The 19,604-nt window shown below is 34.3% G+C and overlaps 1 long non-coding RNA gene across 3 annotated transcripts in view; it reads left to right on the forward strand.

Annotated features, from left to right (window-relative positions):
* The window catches only part of LOC143247185 (uncharacterized), a 123,203-nt gene that overhangs the window by 8,526 nt on the left and 95,073 nt on the right, over positions 1 to 19,604 (forward strand). For 2 of the 3 annotated variants that reach the window (XR_013026431.1, XR_013026428.1), the window contains exon 1: positions 7,357 to 7,488. The exons of the other annotated variant lie outside the window; for it this stretch is intronic. This is a non-coding gene — a long non-coding RNA (uncharacterized LOC143247185). Of the gene's footprint in view, positions 1 to 7,356; positions 7,489 to 19,604 lie in introns of those variants that run through there. 3 annotated transcript variants of the gene reach the window in all.

Raw genomic sequence — 19,604 nt, forward strand, 5'->3', positions numbered from 1 at the left:
GATAGTTAATTCTACTATTCACTTGAAAAAAGAGTAACCTCTAATATTTCACTGTTAAATTAGGGACAATTAGCACACATAGTCGTCGTGTAGTTTTGAGCGAAATTCAAAAAATCAAACATCTTAACTAACCTGTCTCATATTTCTTAATTTACTCAAATTAATCGAATAGCGTTTTTTAATTACTGTCACAGATAACCTAACCCGTTTCACTTGTTTCCTAGTCCGTCAAATGCAATTAATAACGTCTTTATTTTTATTTCATTCATAGATAAAATTACCGAATATTGTTTCTTATTCTTCTCACAACTAAACCAGCCTAAAATATGTCATTATAACTATTTAAATCATAGCCTGACAATGAATAGCTCCATTCAGACCATACGCAAGTATGAGTGTTCACATTAAAGATGGTTAGGTACTTACTGTCTGTGATATGTTTTCAACCAATAAATGGAAAACAGTTTTTACAGCCTTATCTGCAGTAGACTGTTATATTTGACTATGAATAAATGTAGTTTTCTTTTCCTTATTTAAAACGACCTGACAAATTGGGAATATGTTTAATAGACATATCAGGAAATTCGTGTAATATTCAATAAAATGAATAAACTATCTCTTGCTTTATTGAGATCTTGTTGGGTCGGGTTTGATGCTCCACCTATTCCACCCATCTCCACTTGTAATTTAGTAACAGTGTTAGATACTAAACATTATATAACTGAGTACGTTGTTGTCAGTGTCATGATTACAATACTCCTATTAGGGCCATGTCCGTTTATGTTCAACGTTTACCATTTGCTTCACATGGTATGTTATGAGTTTCACATATCATAAACAGTCCTACATAATCCAGTGCTTACTCATTTTGTAATACATCTGGTATGTATTGATATAAGTACCCTTTTTAGTACATAACATGCACACTACACAAATGATGTTAAGTAAGTCTAGTAGTAGATGGCTGATTGTTATGTTTACAGTACATATTTAATGTTAAGACTCATTTTTATCATATATGATATAGCGATCAAGTGAACATAAAAAATAATTTGTACGTAAGTTTTTTTCCAGAAGTAAGTGAATGATCTGTTTAGAAGTGTGTCATAGAGTGGTTGTATATTTGTGTAGTTATGTAAGACATGTGAGCTTGTTGTTTGTGAGACTTTATACGTACTAGTGAGAACTACATTTTGTAATGTTTATAGTTTAGTTTTGGTTTGTTCTTTGTGCTACGTTAATCCATGTCGAGTGGACATATTCGACTATCGGCCATTAATTCTGTTTGTAGATTTTTATTATGTTTTCGAGTGATGTACCTGTATTCTTTCCAGATAGACCTCTAACCTGATTCTCTCGTTTTGTTTGTAATTTCGTTTATGTGTGTTAACTATGTTAAATTTGTATCATAGGCGAGGTCTAATAATTTTGTCGATACAGCAGTTTGGAGGTCGTTCCATGGAAATAAATTTCGGGATTGTTTTTAAAGAGCTTTTTAATTTTGTAAGTACTTGTGTTTCTGGTATACAAATACTTATTGTTATATTTTGACAAGTTGTAAGCTTGTGACTGTTATGGACATATAACAATAATTTGTGCCGGTCAGGGGTACGCCGTTCATATATATGATGAAGAGTATGAGAATTATTACCTCTCCTTGTGGGCCTCCTCCCTCAGGAGTAAATAAAGTAATATCAGCAGGTACTCTCAAAATTTACCCGAAATTTTAGATTATCTAGGAAGTTTAACAGCCAGCAAATAATACCTCACGACAGCTCCATCTATAACATCCGGAACCTTATACCTACATGTAACATTATATCAAAAGCCTTCTCTATATCAGACAGACGGACAATCGCAACATCGTTTTTTTATTAAAACTATCTATCTATTACGGTTTCAGTTAATCGAATTAAATGATCAACGGTTTGTCAAATTTCCTGAAACTGTTTTGCACTCCTGGTAACTTTGAATTTATTTCCAAATATATATTTAATCTTTTATTTATTAATCTTTCTAAAGCAACTGGTCAGACAGATTGGTCTGATTTCCCTTCCTGTAAGAACACCATGCCATGCCATGACAACCTGATATGAAGTGAACAGATGGTCGTTTTGCATTTTGTTTTCCTGTATACCTAAAATAAAATAGTAACAGTTCTCTCCATAATTCTAAACTTATTTCATTTTCATTAACTTTGCCAAACTTGTGTTTCTTTTTAATGACAAGATTGACAGGAAAGTTTTGTATTTTAGCTAGACTTAAAAAAAACTTAACTGTTCTGCTCAAAATCTAAGAATGTAGAAAAATAATGTTTAATATTCAAAGAAACATATTCAATAAACGAATAAATAATGGTTATTTTACATTGTAATATTATCATTTACGCCAAAAGGATTACGGATACAATTACACGGAAGCAACTAATACGGAAATATAACCATAACCAAAATATAACCATTCTGGCATTCCATTTGTAGGCCCGGCATGGCCAAGTGATTAGTAACTCGACTTGTAATCCGCGGATTCGAATTCTAGTCACACCAAACATAATCGCCCTTTCAGTCGTGGAGGCGTTATAATGTGGCGGTAAATCTCACTATTAGTTGGCAAAAGAGTAGCCCAAGAGTTGGCGGTGGGTGCTGATGACTAGCTGCCTTCCCTTTAGTCTTACACTGCTAAATTAGGGACGGCTAGAGCAGATAGCCCTCGAAGAACTTTGCGCGAAATTCAAAACAAACCAAACTATTCCATTCATTAACACTTTTACGAAAATTGGGGCCTAATAGGCCCCAGAGCAACTTGAAAGGTTATTAATATTAGGCTAATAATTTTGTATTTAAATGAAATTGCCATTAACTGACCCTATCCCCTTTATATTTTAAGGAGCAATAATATTTTGACTTTTCAGACATTTGCGAAATAATATTTAAAAAAAAATTTTAAACATCCACTAAGGGTATTTTGGGGCCTATTAGGCCCCAGATCAAAAAACATAAAAATGACTTTATTTATTTCCTGAATAATTCTAGAACAGGCCTGGGCAATCGAAAAAAGCAAATTATAGTAAAAATATATTAATTTTACAACTTCTTTTCAAAAGATGGATATTTAGGATAATAACTCTACTCCAACAATAATTTTAGACGATCCTGATTATTGCCTAGTTTGCCCACGCCTGTTCTAGAACATTCTAGAAACTTTACAGAAGTATTTAGAATAATCTAGAATATTCTAGAAGAATCCACAAATCCTATATATATAGGAGCTGAAATCTTCAAACCGTGTCAAAAATGATATCTCTTGATGAAGCTGTACATTTACTGACAAAACCATCCGACGATGAAAGTGAACATGATAATGTCGAAGACTACTCTGAAAGTTGTGATGATGATCCTTCTGAAGCCGAAAATGATGAACAAATCGCGCCGTACCCTTCTGAAAGTGAAGAAAGTGATCAAGAAGATCTTACTACGATGCCAGTGAACGAACTTTTATTCAAAGATAAGAATTTTCTTTATTCAACAACACCTTCAAGGATCAACAGGAGAACCGCAGCTCTCAATATATTCAATGGGAACCCAGGCATTACAAGGCAAGCTGCTCCAAGAGTCTCTACACCATTCGAAACATTCAAAATTTTTATTTCTGATAATATGATGGAACAGATCATTCACTCAACAAACACCGTCATGAAAGAACCAATTTTTGAAGAAGACCTCTGGAAATGGATCGCAGCTAATCTTTTCCTTGGAATAAGCAAATCCAAAAATGCATCGATAGACGAAATGTTTTCAACCGAATTCGGTTTGCCATTTTTGCGAAAACTAATTACACAAGACAAATTAAAAAAATGTGCTCAAAAAATCAGATTTGACATCCACTCTCAAAGAAATAGAGAAATCAAAGATGCCGCCATCTCTGGAGTCTGGAATTTTTTCATTTAAAATTGCAAAAACAGTTACAACCCAAGCGAATACCTGACAGTGGATGAACAACTATGTAACTTCAAAGGAAGAGTTGGCTTCAGAACATACATTCCGACAAAGCCAGGCAAATACGGAATAAAGATTTGGTGCCTAACAGATGCAAAGGCAAGTTACCTCCTCAACGCTCAAATTTATACTGGAAAGGCTGGAAATACGACAGAAACAAATCAAGGAAAAAGAATAGTTAGAGAATTGAGTCAGCCATTTCTTGGAAAAGGAAGGACAATAATGACAGATAATTTCTTCACAACAATGACACTTGCCAAGTACCTACGAACAAAAAGAACAGGACTTGTTGGAACCATACGGAAATCAAGAACCTTCCTGCCTCCTGAAATAAGTGCAAAATCTAGAGAGTTATCACCAAAGTTTTTTTACCATGACGACATCACTCTTCTCAGGCACTCAGACAAACCAGGAAAATATGTGCTACTACTGAGTTCTCAGCATCAGTCTGGTGAAGTAGAAGAGAATGGAAAGCCCGAAATCGTCAATCTTTACACTGCAACGAAGGCAGGTGTCGACACTCTCGATCAACTGGTGAGATATTATACAACAAAGAGGCGATCAAAGCGCTGGTCAGTCTGCATATTCTATAACATTCTAGATCTTGCTGCGTACAATGCTTTCGTTCTATACTCGACAAAACATCCAGAATTTCTTCGTCAACATAAATCAAGAGCCAGAAGAGAATTTATACGGCAATTGGTGCTTGAAATCAAAGAAATTTACTGCAAAGATAATGACAAAACAACCTCATGTGAACCGCCTGCAAAGAGGGCAAAAAGAGGACGATGCCATTTGTGCGGCAGATCAAAAGATAGACAGTCGAAAATTGTTTGCTCAAATTGTAAAAAAATGTTTGTCAGAGCCATTCTAAAGTTCTTTGTAATGAATGTTGCTAAATCACTGTGTTTCTATTGGAAAAATATATGGGGCCTGATAGGCTCCAAAATCACTTTGGTGGATGTAAATATTTTTTTCGTAGGAGTGTTAAAACTGTGATAGTAACACTTCATTTTTCTAGCGACTTTGATAGTCATGACACTGGTATATCCGAAGGTGAAAGAAAGAAATATTAATGATGTAAAAAAATGTAACGCTACGGAAAAGTACCGTCGACGCGTTTATACGAACCTTTTATAAAGTTTCGTATCTCAGCGGAAAATACTCTGCTCTCTTTAAGATGGTCCGTAACACATTCGTAACGCTGTTTGCTTCAGTCGGAATAAAAAAAAAGGAAGTATTCGTGGTTTCTACTTGTTTAACTCACCCACTTTTACATTTCAAGTTTACCGGGTTTTTCTTTCTATATAACTTGCTATTATTTTTAAAATCATTCTTCTATGTGCTTGCCCCTCTATTCTAAGTTGACTGTTTCGATCAGCTATCACTAGTGTTTATTTTGACAAGCAAAAAATATAATTTACTTCTGTTACATTACATGTTAAGATATGTAAAGTTAACATTTCATAAAACATATTATATATATATATATAGTAGATATTTTATACAATAACGAGTCCTGTTAGGCAAACTGCAATAACTTGTTTCTATATTTTAAAATGTTACTTGCTTTTCGTGCTAAATGTTCAGATCTTTAAAAAAATTCATGTGTTGTTTATTAAGTTCAACTATTTGTTAAAATAAAAGAAATATATTTTATCTTAACTAAAGCCCGAAGTCAGCTCAAGCATTCTGATTTATATATTAAAAATGAACAACAAAATAAGCGATAAAAATACTAATATTTCTTACTACTGTTTGAAATGTATACTTTTTCTGAATATATAACAAAGCTACTGAGGTTATCACCCATCGTCCTTAATTTTCAGCTGCTGACTGCAGGGAAGGCAACCGACAGGCAGTAACCACCGCTAACTTTTGGGCTACTGTTTTACCAACGACTTGCAAGATTAATCATAGTATTATAACCAGCTCGTGGCTCAAAGAGCAAACATGTTCGGCATCGGATAAGCAGTGTGAAAACTTTGGCTATCATACATGGAACAAAATCAGATCTTAACCATACCTCCAGCTGTTGTTAAACCTAACTTTAGGGTAAAGTATATATAGCAGGTGTAACAGATTTATTGTTACACTTTTATTTTAATATCTACGTTTGTTTCACATTAACGTATATGTATTGCGCAAGTTCCATCTGTTCTCTAACTGTGTAGAAGATTCTCGAATGTAACAATCAACGACAAATGTAAACACTAATATACCTTCGAATATGGTGACCAAATGAATTTGTCATAAACTCACCTAATGAGTATAAAAGCTAACCATCGCAAGACACCGAGAAACAGTTTAGTATTGCTAGTTTGCAACAGTCAGTGTACTATAAAACTTCGAAGTTATACTTTTGACAAACGCTTAACCGGAACACTAAACATTTTTTACCAGGAACGTTTATAGATTTCGAACATCGCGAGCCGTTTAAATTTAGTGAATTAACTTCGGACGTTAGTATTTCTGTGAGGATATGAGATATCTTTATCGGTAAAAATTCACCTTGTAAGCGGTGTGAGCCCAGCCAAGAATAAACGGCCAGCTAGATTTAGCGAAGCGTACAATATCAACTCAGAACTAATTCGCTCGTCATGGACATGAACCGTCGATAAAATATTCAGTTCCAGACTTGATAGAAGACTGAATATCGTTTGTATATAAACCATTGTTTGTAACAACCATTATTATAAATTGTATTATTGTTTGAATATTAAAATATATTTGTGTTAAAAAATAATACTATGTGTATTAACCTTGTTGGCAAATATAATAAATTTGATACCTATCGACATTCATTCAACTTCTTCTAAATTCAGTTTCAAATTTCCGATTATTAGAAATCGTAATGAATAACGCACGTAACATATCGGAGCCTCGTCCTAGATAAATCATAACACGTACACAGACATAACTTTATCACTAACTGGTGTAATAATTATATACATGTATGTATATATTATTAGATTTATTGACGTCAATTATTTGCACAAATTTTAATCTATCACTAGGTACAAATTTAAATAAGAAAAAAATTCAAGGTGAAAACGTCATTCTCACTCTAGTTCTAGCTTTAGCAACAAAGAAAGCGTCAAAGACATAATATGCAGTTGAAAATGAGCTCTATTTTTCTCTAACAAAAAATTATGCACACAAACGATTTTTGGTATCACTGAAGTAGAAAATCCGTTGTATCCAAGTTTGTAATTCTAGATGGTATTCACTTTGTGTATTCGAGAAATGGCGGAGTGTTTAGGACCTGTTGACCTTCAACGAAGCAGCTCTTTGAGTTGACTGTTTTGACGCCTGCGCATTGAAAGCCTGCCTACCTGCACTGCAGGAGGAGTGAGGGGAAGCAAGGCAGTCGTTCAGACTCTCTGATGGCATTCAGTACCCTCCCCTTCCCATAGGAATGATATTTGTCACGAACTAAGAAGACACTCAGTGACAGGACTAAGGGCCCATCCATATAGTCATGTTTGGCCAAGTGAGTCTTGTATTTACCCTTTTTCATATAAGTATGCGTCAACATTCTGATAGCTGTTGAGGAGACATTAAAGGGTTCTCTTAAAATTACAGGAGTCGCTTTGCAGAGTACTACGATGAAATGTTGGAGTGTGTCAGTGTTTTTGCATGTGCTAAAGATGACAACCACTACATATGTATCTTTTATCGGCAATTCCATCTATATTCTCTTTTCCCACAGAATTTTAGTCTCGAGAAGCGTTCCAAGTGCTTGAGCCTGTGATAACTCGTGACGCTCTAGTTTGATATCTCTTTAAAGTGAAACACTAGTCATTATCCGATTAATCCGTTGGAAATAATAAAAAACTATTTCATTAACTGTTACAATCTCTACTCAGCTAACATACAGTCCAAGCAGAGTAAGTTCAACCAGTGTCGTAAAAATTTCGACCTACTGCACACCAATTGACAACTCTAGCAAAAATGTAGCTTTTCGTTTTTACAAAATTACTCATTTAAAAGTAAGAGAAACTGCTTAAAAACCGACAGTTTTTGTTATATATATCTTTTGTGTACTTCAGCATTGATAACGATTCATTGAGTTTGTGGGTCTTAAACCAGCTTCCCAGTTATCAAAGTAAATTTTATGATCGTCGATGATTTAAAATTCCTTGTTTAATAGAACTAAAAAATAGTATATCTTCTTGATGTTGTATGAAATAAATTAACTCTGAAGGCTTACAACGCTGAGAAACGGGTTTCGATTCAGCACAGACAACCCACTGTTCATCGCTGCGTTTAACAACAAACAAATGCATAAATATAGCCTTTGTTAAAATGCAGTCGCACGCAATGATTTCTGATGATAATATTAAATGATATCATAACATTTATATAAAACAAGGTACTCAGCTATCTCTGACACATTCTAAATGTTGCCAAATGCTCCCATACCACTTTTTTACCAAATATGAATATTTAAAGAAGAGAATAATATGAATGGGAATCATCGTTAAGACTATAATCTCTTCTTTAGAAATTCGAAAAGGGTTAGAAAATTGTCTTTAGTTGAAACTGGAGAAATTTAAGCTAAAAACACGTTTTTAGATAAATCTGTTACACTATTAGAAAAAGTTATATACAGCATATGAAAACTCAAGTAAATTAACTTTCGTTTTCTGGGAAGGTTGAGATTGTGTTAGAATTACTAACACGTGAAAGACAAGCATTTATTTGTCCCACATATACAAGAAATCACGATGACCAGATTTATAATGAGACTGATAAACGATATGAAGCCAGATAACACAGTATTTTGAAGAACATAATTTTCATTGTTCTCCATAAAAACAGAATACCTTACGTAACAAAATGATTACGTACATCAATACATTACGAAACTACACTGCAAAACAGTTAGAGTTAACATAGTAAAGGCTACGGTTATCAGTAAGAACCATTCTAATCAAAAACCTATTGCAATGAAATTAGGCAAATTTTTGGTATCATTAAGAAGACAGTAAATAATGATTTGAATTTAATGAAAACTCCTAAGTTACCAGCCATATCTCGAAATCATTGGTTGTTTTCACAAGAAAGATGGCAGAAACCGAAATCACTATATTCCCCCCCCCAATGGCACAGCAATATATCTGCGGGCTCAAAACGCTAGAAACCTGGTTTCGATACCCGTGTTGCGGAATGAGCTATCTATGCTCTGCTCAAATGTTTAAAATTAAGCAAAAACCATATTCCGTTTTACCCAATTTCAAGTTCTCTGATGCAGCTCTAATGGACTTTGTTGCTTTTGGTCTGCTTAAACAGGCTTTCTGAACATAAACCTGACGGCATGGCCAAGCGTGTTAAGGCGTTCGACTCGTAATCCGAGGGACGCAGGTTCGAATCCCGGTCTCACCAAAACATGCTCGCTCTTTCAGCCGTGGGGGCGTTATAATGTTACGGTCAGTTGGTAAAGAGTAGCCCAGAGTTGGTGGTGGATGGTGATGACTAGCTGCCTTTCCTCTTGTATCATTTTGAACTCACAGCGCGAAATTCAAAACAAACAAACATAAAAAACGAGGAGTTTGATTCCACTCGGTAGACACAACAGATAGCTCAATGTGGCTTTGCTGTAAGAAAACACACACACATACACGTATTCAAGCCGAAACTTATAATATTTAATGTCTTACTTTTAGTTTCAAGTATCCGATGTTAGTTGAAAATCTATGAAAATAACGCTTTATTTTCAGCAAAGGTGCTTTGGTGTTAAAGGTGTTCCATGATTTACCAAAAGGTTCTCTCCTTATCAGTAAAAGTGTTAACACCCATATCACCCGTTCTGAGATACATTTTTATTTCAAGCGGGTTTCTCGTCATTAAGAAGTCTACGGACTTACAACGCTAGAATCAGGGGTTCGATTCCCCTCGGTGGACTCAGCAGATAGCTCGATGTGGCTTTGCTATAAGAAAACACACACACACACACACAAAACTATAACAGTGAAGGTACAGTGTGACTGCTCCAGTTTATGTTAGTTGAATTCTGCCTGAAACTACTCGAGAAGAGTCTGTACTAACCGAGTTTAATATTGAAGTTTCGATCAAAGGTTGTAACGGTTTTCAAACGAGACTCAAATTTCAAACGCTTCCGAATCCACTATTCTTCTTTTTGGGGACTGATTAGCGAACTTTTGGAAAACGCTCGAGATTTGAGCCTCGTTTGAAAACTATTGATTTTGAAGTGAAAGACTAGAGGGAAGGCAGCTACTCAAAAACACCCAACACAAACTCTTGGAATAAGTTAAGTAAATATATATATATATATATTAGTAAGTTTAAAAACTTTGATGTGTTACGTTCATGTAAAATCGGATAACTATCTACCGAAAGTTCTATATTTACCCATGTAAATATATACTTGAAACAAAACACAAGAATTAAATAATCAACTACAGTTCCAAGTTTAACACAGAATCTGAAGAGTACTAGGTGATTATAGTCTCTGTTTGGAAAGTTACGTGGAAGTTTTAGAGTTTGGATACAAGTAGCTTCTAGTTAAGTAAAAGGATTCGACTTTAGGTGGTTAAAATCTCTGTTACATTGAGGGGATAAATTATCCACAATGGTTACAGTATCTTTGTAGAATGTTAAATGGAGAATTTGTGTATCTAGATTATTGTGATCGCTTCTTTGATAAATAAATACAGAGTTCGGAGAGTTCTGTGCTTACAATGTGCCAGTAGAAAATACTTTAACATAGGACCAACATTTTTTATTTTTCGGTTGTACTAACACTGATAATTAACGTCAATCTCTATGTTATGTTTTTACATCATCATTTTGCCATACTGACTGACGGGTAAAACCAACATATTTTTCTTTTCCTATTGACTCCTTTTCTTTGCTACTTACATCAAAGTTGCAACAAATGTTGCTTGTGTTGAGATCTTAAAGTTATAAATAGTTACAAGCTGTAGTTATAAACTATTATAGTTTCATAAGTGATAAGATTTTCTAGTTGCAAAGCAAAGTAGAAATTCTAATGGTTGCGTGGTGAAAAACACAGGTGTGTAAAAATCTGTGGACAAAGTTATGTACCAGATTTGCAACAAGCAATTGGTTACAGATATTTCTTGAAATTTACAAGCTCTTGGTTAAACAGAAATATGGAAAGTTTAGTGAGTAAAGATATTTAGTAAGTGGATATAGTTAGTTACTTATAAAACCATAAGGAAGGTTTATTAAGTGGATACAGTCAGTTACTTATAAAACCATAAGGAAGGTTTATTAAGTGGATATAGTTAGTTACTTATAAAACCACGTGGAAGGTTTAGTAAGTGGAGATAGCTACTTATAATGGGCAGGTTTTTATATATATATATATAAAACGGAAATATTCACTTCTGAAATAAACATATAAATAAAAATATCACAGATACATTAAAATCAAAAGACACTCAACAATTAGCTTATTATCGATTAAATAAAAATACAAAAGAACACTAAAACGTTTGTGATTATTTTAAAGCGTTGCTTAATTTGCTGTTGTTTTCCTAACTACACTATAAATCATGCATATATTAATGTCATTACACAAGCTCTAAACAGGCTAGTCCTTGAACGCATCATTAGACAAACCCTATACATAGTTACATAATTAAGCACTAAGTGAATGACTCCACAATGCTCCCCGCTGGGACCGCAGTAAGTCTTCGGATTTACTATGCTAAAATTAAGGGTTTGATTCCCCTCGGTGGACTCAGCAGATAGTAAAACTCAGCAAATGTGGCTTTGCTATAAGAAAAACACACACATAGAGACTCCAGACTGTAACTTATGGAGCGTCTATGATCAATACAGGTTTGTTTGTTTTCTTTTGTAAAGTTTAAGAACAATGAATTTTGGTATTTATTACTTTTAAACGATTTACGCTATACAGGTTTGCTGTAGAAAGGTTATTGCTTTCAAACCTTTATAATAAACTGAATTTTAGAACAATGTTACTCGCCTCCATCTAAACTTCCCAGCAAGACGTTTCTCAACAATTTGACACCGGCCGTAGAACAAGTCTACGAGGGTCTGAACAGCAGGGTAGCTTAATGCCATCCTAAAGTTAGGCCGGCATCCTACAGTGAACTAACCAGCTTTTCTACGGTCTCGCTCGCTATTCGTGCGCGAGTTGATGACCAGATTCGTGCCAGGTGCGAAAAAAGATCCCAGCTTCATTTTAGAAGAATTTTTAATAGCCACAGAACATGATGGTGCTTAGGTGCCTCAGGTCGTTAGATGAAGAGATTTATATAGCTCTTAGTTTAGTGTTGTTCACTGGAACTATATACTACCAAATCAATTTTTCCCAGATTGTGACATTAGTACAAACTAGCTTGTTTTTTTGTTATTCTCCAGCCAATTTTTGCTCTCAGATTCTATGTCTGATTATTTCAACAATCACAAGGTGTACTATGATTTTGATTGTTCTTCGTCTGTTCAACCGTCTCTTGCTCTGTGTTTCAAGCTAGCCCAAGACCTCCAGAATAACAAAAGGTATGACTATGTTACCAGATGAACTAAAGTTATAACAATAAACCAGCAACAGTAATATTAAGATTTAACACGAAAAACATGTGATCAACTTGTGCATAAGTATACATGCCCGAACGTCTTACTTAGCCTGAGAGTAAATTAAGGTGGTAAAATAAACACGGCCTAGCTCTCGTAATTGACACCCAAAGCAGTCTTGACCACCCTAGACCTCTAGCGCTTGTTTAGTCAGGTGTCTTAAACCTGTGTTGTTTTTTGTTACAAAACACTTGCAACCTTGTTTACCTAAGACAAACACCACCTATAACACCAAACTACAAGAACGGTCGGAATATAATAGCCATACTTAGATAACAAAAAACAACAACAATTTTAATCAAAAAACATCATTAAAGATACATAAAACATAAATTATATTACAAAGCAAGAACAGATTTTTTAAAAAAATAAGCTAAAGTCAATTGATCTTTCATCAGGTGTTAGTTCATCATTATCTTTAGTTTAAATAACGTTTTGTTTGATGGATGGAAAGGAGTACAGGAACATCAAATGTAATTCCTCTTGACATTAGAGACAATATTTAGAATCTTAATTTAGTTACTATTTGTAATTATTTTTATGGATTTGATATTAAAGTTTTAGCCCATTGAATGCACCCAAGGATGTGTAGGTGAACTATTGGAATGTCTACAAAGTTTTTGAAAATCTCGAATGCATGTACGAATGTACATAGTAAGTATGGAAATGTCTGTAGAATTTGGGGTAACTTGTATACATGCAAGGACATACAGGGTAACTATGGGAATGTGTACAGATGCTTTTTTGCAAATTAAAGATACTTATATGATCACATGCTAATTTAAAATCTAATACTGAGATCAGATTTATAGTGAAAATGTGTTTAAGCAGCTAAAGCTACGACGTTCCACTCCATAGTAGAAGCCCACTTTCAGGCAATGCACAAGTAACAACAACTAAAAACTCAAAGTGAAGATGGCCAGTTCCCATGGGATGAAACGTCGCAATTTTAATCTCCATATCTTCTGTAATGCAGATTACGATATTGAATTTAAACACCCAGTGATATTATATAAACAGAGATTAGCTTTGATGTAAAACTATTCTGCAACAACATTTCTTTTTGGAACTGTCTAAAACACTTCCTAAAAGAGCCCGTAACATACAAAATAAATATAACAAAGCTCCAAGCTAATACCGTCGCAGAGAACAGTCAAAGAAACGTGATACTGCAAAAATTAATTTGTACAAAAAATAAACTACAAATCAATACGAGTTCCTATGTTCAACTATATGCCTAACATATATAAACATATGTATAAAATAAGTAGTTCTTATCCCTATACCACCTCGCTATCACTTGATATCGATGATTTCTTAGTGAACATTTAATGTAACCCAAATGTTAATTTTTAAACAGTGTATTTACCCCTCTAAAAAATGAATATATATACGTTTACAATTTAGTTTTACTGGTTTCTTGTTCAGCCTTCTCAAACTTATCTCTAACATTCGACTGAATATGCTTATTAATAATTTTTCAAGTCCATCTTTACATGTGTTTTCTGTAGGGTTGCAGTAACTCTATAAAGTTATGTACATATGTACTCCGGTATGGCTGCAGTAACTCTACAAAGTTATGTACATATGTTGTCCAGTCGAGCAGCAGACACTCGACGAAGTTACCATACTAAATAAAATCTGGGATTTAATTCCTTGTGATGGACACAATATATAGCCCAATGGGAATTTGCTGTGGAAAACAAAAACAGACAAATATTTACATACTCTTATTTTTAATACTTCTTTTCTGAAACTTTTCATGGTCATAACTCTGTTTAAAAGGTAGGACACCAATAGAACACCACAATCCTTACTTGCAGTAAGATAGAATTAACACTCAAAATTACTTTTTTTTTTGTTTATGAATATGGTCTAAGCTTCCTGCAGATATATGTGTTTGTCTATTCGCACCTGTAAACTATTTCAAACTAATGTCAGCTATTCATTACTTTCTACTTCTTTGCTATCTTCTTGCACTTTATTACGCTTCTTCTAATTCAGTGGTGACTGGTTTACGTATGTGTGGAGAAACATAGCAAATGTACTTATTTTGTTTACTGGCTGACTTCATACTTTCAGATAATCTAGAGTTTCGACATGATTTTTGCTACTATGTTGAATATGACAGGTTCTGCTTCTGAATTAGCATGCACTCATCAGACTGAACTTCATGTAACGTTATTACTTTTAACCAAACTAACAAATTCATGCTCCAGATACTTGATTTCAATTAAAAGTAAGAAGAAATTGCAATAACTAATGTTGTTGCTGTTTTTTGTCTAACACTCGACATCATCAAATCACATGTGCAAAGGCTTATCTTGTATCTAGCAGTATTTTTTATACGAGTGTTTCAGTCTTCCTAGAGAGCTAAGCGTGGCTAGCGGTTAGCGTGCCCGAACTGTAAATCCGAGAATTTTGAATTGCTTTCCGTTGCTGAGATAAAAATCTCTCCGCACTATAGGGTCGTGAGAGAGCTATAAGAGTTAAATCCCACTACTGGGTCAAACAAAAGTAGCTAAAAGTTGGTATTGATTGCTATCTCTTTTCTTTCTACAGTTCTAGTCTATCAGTTCAGAATTGAGAAGACTAGCGCAAACAGCAAAAAAACTGTCTCGATTAGCTAATTTAAAAAGTATTCTACAATAATTTATTTGTTTGTTTTTAAATTAAACACAAAACTATATAACGGGCTATCTGTGATCTGCCCACCACGGGCATCGAAACTCGGTTCCTACCATTGTAAGTTCACAGACATATCGCTGGGCCACTGAGGGGTGGTTGTTTTTTCTTTTAAATAAATATTTAGTTGTAAAAACTAGTTATTTTAAATTAAATAAAAATATATTTATATCTAAATTACGTCATCATATAAAGTCATAACATATTTATATGTTACTTTTTTATAAGTAACTCCCCACTCCATCGTTCAGCGGCATGTCCGAGTACTTTTAACGACAAAAATCCCAATCGACAGAGCACAAATGGTCCAATAACAGCAAGGAAGTTGTAACTAGCATTACAATCCAACTATAAATAACATTCAATAAGTCACAAAGAATGAGTATTTTGACCAACCATTTTTATATTTCTGAATTGAAATTACTTACGTATATCAAATACTGTTGCTACATTATTTGACTATCGAAATATATCACAAAATCATAACCATTCACGAAAAATCCCTAATTTTGTTACTACCCTTTTGCGTTACACGTTTTGCCTGGTTGTATGACGTGGCTGGTGGGCGTTTTTTTCTCTATACCTACCTATATATACATTCATTGCTTGCACGTACCAGCAACACTTAATCTAGCTATAATAACGTAATAGCAGTAATACCAATGTTTTCTGCATGAGAAAATTAACAAAATAAATTATTGAAGAGAAGTTTAAAAGTGTTTCGCTTGTATTTTGTGATGCCAAGATCTCCCTCTTCGAAAGTGCGCTTGCATGTAGTTTTCATTTTCAACGGTAGTTGGCACAGGTGTCCTTCCCAGTGGAAATAATAATAATGATAAATGTTCTACACGTCTATCGCTCATACCCTCACTTGTTCCGACTTTATTTTTTTTACTTTCAAAAAGAAAGAAAGAGATTAGAATAGAGATATAAATACACTTACAAATAAAATAAAATAACAGCTAAAGCACGACTTCAGGGGGTGTTGACTATTGTTTTTAATTTTTTTAATGATTACAAATTTCACGCACGTATCTAGAGGGCGCAGCATTAGCATGAACGCAGAGAAGGAATATGTTTTGTGTGAGATCCGTACTAGTGCATTCAATAGAAAGTAATTCTTTACAGTATTACAAGTAGAGTTAATCCTTATTCCTATAATAGTTGGAACGAGAGGATAGGAATTAGTATTATTTTCCATTCTTTGTGAATAAACTGATTTATAATCGTAAGCCGTTTGTCAAGCGTTACGTATCGTAACGACTTGTTATTTTAAGTCGCTCAGCCAGGTTCTTAACAATTTGTTTTAATTTTGTATAATGTGTCACAGAAGATAAAGCAGGTGTCAAATTTAAAGTAGATGGGCGTCAGGAGAAAAAATTAAACCTTCTAGTGAAGGTCGGTTTATTCTAGGAGCTACAAAATTCGCACTCGCCGTTACGGTGAAAATAAGTTTTCTTTTTTTTTTACTAGCAAATATTAGGTTTATGACGCATATATATGTCACTGTATTGTGGTCGTTAACGTGAGGCCAACAGAAGGTTTTAATAAGTTAAGATTAAGGAATGGTACTCTTTGTAAAAGAAAAAGAAAGTTCACAGGCTAAGTAACATACCTCTAATCCGTATAAGTCGAACATTAAACGGTTAACTGAGAAGAATCTGTCACGGATTAAGATGTTCATTATACACGTTTTTAGTGCAAGTGTTACTAGGGTTAGGAAAGCTCGTGGTTAACCTGTGAGACTTCATTGAACAAAAATTGGATCTCTTTTAGCTTAAGTCATAAAAATCAAACGAAATAATTTACTAACGAGTTAATATAATGCAGATATCGTCTTTCAGTGATGATTGGTTTGACTTAAAATTGGATAACGTACCATTAAAATCACACTTCGAAGCGTACTTTTGCTTATGTATCTACGTTATTTTCACTGATAAAACGGATAACATTTAGAAGCATAGATTAATGATTGGTAGCGCAGTATGCAGTTAACTTCGATCCCATGATAAACGAAACTACGTCATCAAAGTTCGTAACTAAAATCTTCTTCCCTTCCCCTATCCAAAAATAGATGCGAAGCGGGACCTTTTCAAAATTGCATAAATTTCATAAATTTGCTAGTACTACTAATGTTTTTACAAAGAAAATAAAACAAACTCACTAACGTATGTAATAAAATTAAGCTATTTTCTCTTACTCTCTTTGTTACCAAGTGTGCTATTTAATTGGTTTTATTTTTTTATGTCTAAAAAGTATGGTTAACTGATACTAATTATAGCTTCAACGGTTTTCTTTATTAACTGTAAGCGTTTACGAACGTCAGTCATGAAGGCTTAAACCAATTGAAGATTTTTTGTTTGTACCTTTAGTGTTCTCTAGGAATTTCATTTTCAACATTAAATTCTTCATTCTCCGAGAATACATTTTTCTTTCTGAGATACGTGTGTAAGCTCAAGTTAACTACATATAAAACTGTTAATTAGTATATTTTATACATAAACAAACAATACTCTGGAGTTTTGTACAACTAGATTTGGTATTGCTCATTCGATATATATATATGAATAAAGTATTTCGCCAAAATATTTGCATACTGTACTGCATTGTTATTGTCTACATGCATGGAGTAATTACTGATTAATTACCTGAGTAGTAATAGAAAGTAGCATATGATCAGACAAACGTACGACTTGTTATTCTGGTCTGTATTAATTGTTTTGATTATTTGTTCGGCAAAACACATATCCACACCTGTTTTGTATAAAAGGGTGCTCTTTTGGTATAATATTTTTCGAAATAGATTAATGCTTTGTACAGATAATTCTTCTGTACTTGGTGTAGACATACCACGTCACGTGCCAGAAGATATGGGACAACATATTATTCGACTGTCCAGAAATGATACGAAGCAAACGGATATCGCCAGAACAATAGGGTATCCCTAGTGTACTGTATCCAGAATACTGAAATTTTATTGAACTATAGGAAACTACTGCCCGAGATGCTAGTGTTTTGTTAAGGCTGATATATCAAGGTCGAAAGAAGTCTTGCAATATCTTACGACAGGAATAACATGGAAAGGGCTCTCTGAAAACCGATATTAACCAGTATTCACTGCCGTCACCGTGTTACTTGGGCAAGACAGCATGCCTACTTACAGTTAAAACACTGGCGAGATGTTATTTTTTCATATAAGTCCTATTTCAGTTTTGTTAAACCTGGATGTAGGATTCATGTTCGTCGCTTGCCTGGAGAACAGATGAGGGAAAACTGTTTTTCCCACAGGGAATGCGCAGGAGGTGGTGCAGAACATGCTTGGGCAGCAATCCATTATGGTAGAAAAATTATCTTCATACTCTCCAGAAAAACGTCAATGGTTCCTCCTACAAGCATGAAGACGATATTTCTGCCAAAGGTAATGGTAAGGTTTGACAATAAATTTGTGATCCAGTGCGTGTATTGTATAGGATTATTTCAACTAGGAATACATTACAAAATTACCATAGCTAGAAAAGCTTCAGATTGTAATCCGATTGAAAAATATTGGGCAGAACTGAACCGGAAAATTCCTAACTATACTCCTAAACCAGCTACTTTAGCTGAGCTGCAGCGCCTTCTAGTGACACGTTGGGATAAAATCACGGTGAATTACATCAATATAATCTCATCGACAGCATACCATATTGCCTAGCAGATGTTATTAGTGTATGAGAAGGATCAACAAAGTGCTAAATCTTACAGACGCTATTTATAATAATTTGATTATACATTTTGTTATTATGTATGTTTTGGTATTGTTTTGTTATGATAGGTGAAATGCTGAATTACGCATCGTTCTACAGGTGTCTGATAAAATTGTTTGTTGCTGTAATACGTTATTTATGGGCCCGGCATGGCCAGGTGAGTGAAGGCGTTCGACTCGTAATCTGAGGGCCGTGGGTTCGAATTCCCGTCGCATCAAACATGCTCGCCCTTTCAGTCGTAAGGGCGTTATAATGTTACGGTCAATCCCACTATTTGTTGGTAAAAGAGTAGCCCAAGAGTTAGCGGTGGATGGTGATGACTAGCTGCCTTCCCTCTAGTCTTACATTGCTAAATTAGGGACGGCTAGAGCAGATAGCCCTTGAGTATCTTTGCACGAAATTCAAAAACAAACAAACAATCGTTATTTATGACGTCCAAGTAAAAGCATGTCTCATGATAGAAGTTACGTATATAGATGTTTAATGTAACATGCCTTTCTCAGTTTGACAACAACACTAAGTGCACTTAACAATAATGATTGTACTTGTTACAAAACATGCAAATATTTTGGTCAATACTGTATAT

The sequence above is a fragment of the Tachypleus tridentatus genome, chromosome 1 (genome assembly GCF_004210375.1).
Source record: "Tachypleus tridentatus isolate NWPU-2018 chromosome 1, ASM421037v1, whole genome shotgun sequence".
Taxonomy (NCBI): Eukaryota; Metazoa; Arthropoda; class Merostomata; order Xiphosura; family Limulidae; genus Tachypleus; species Tachypleus tridentatus.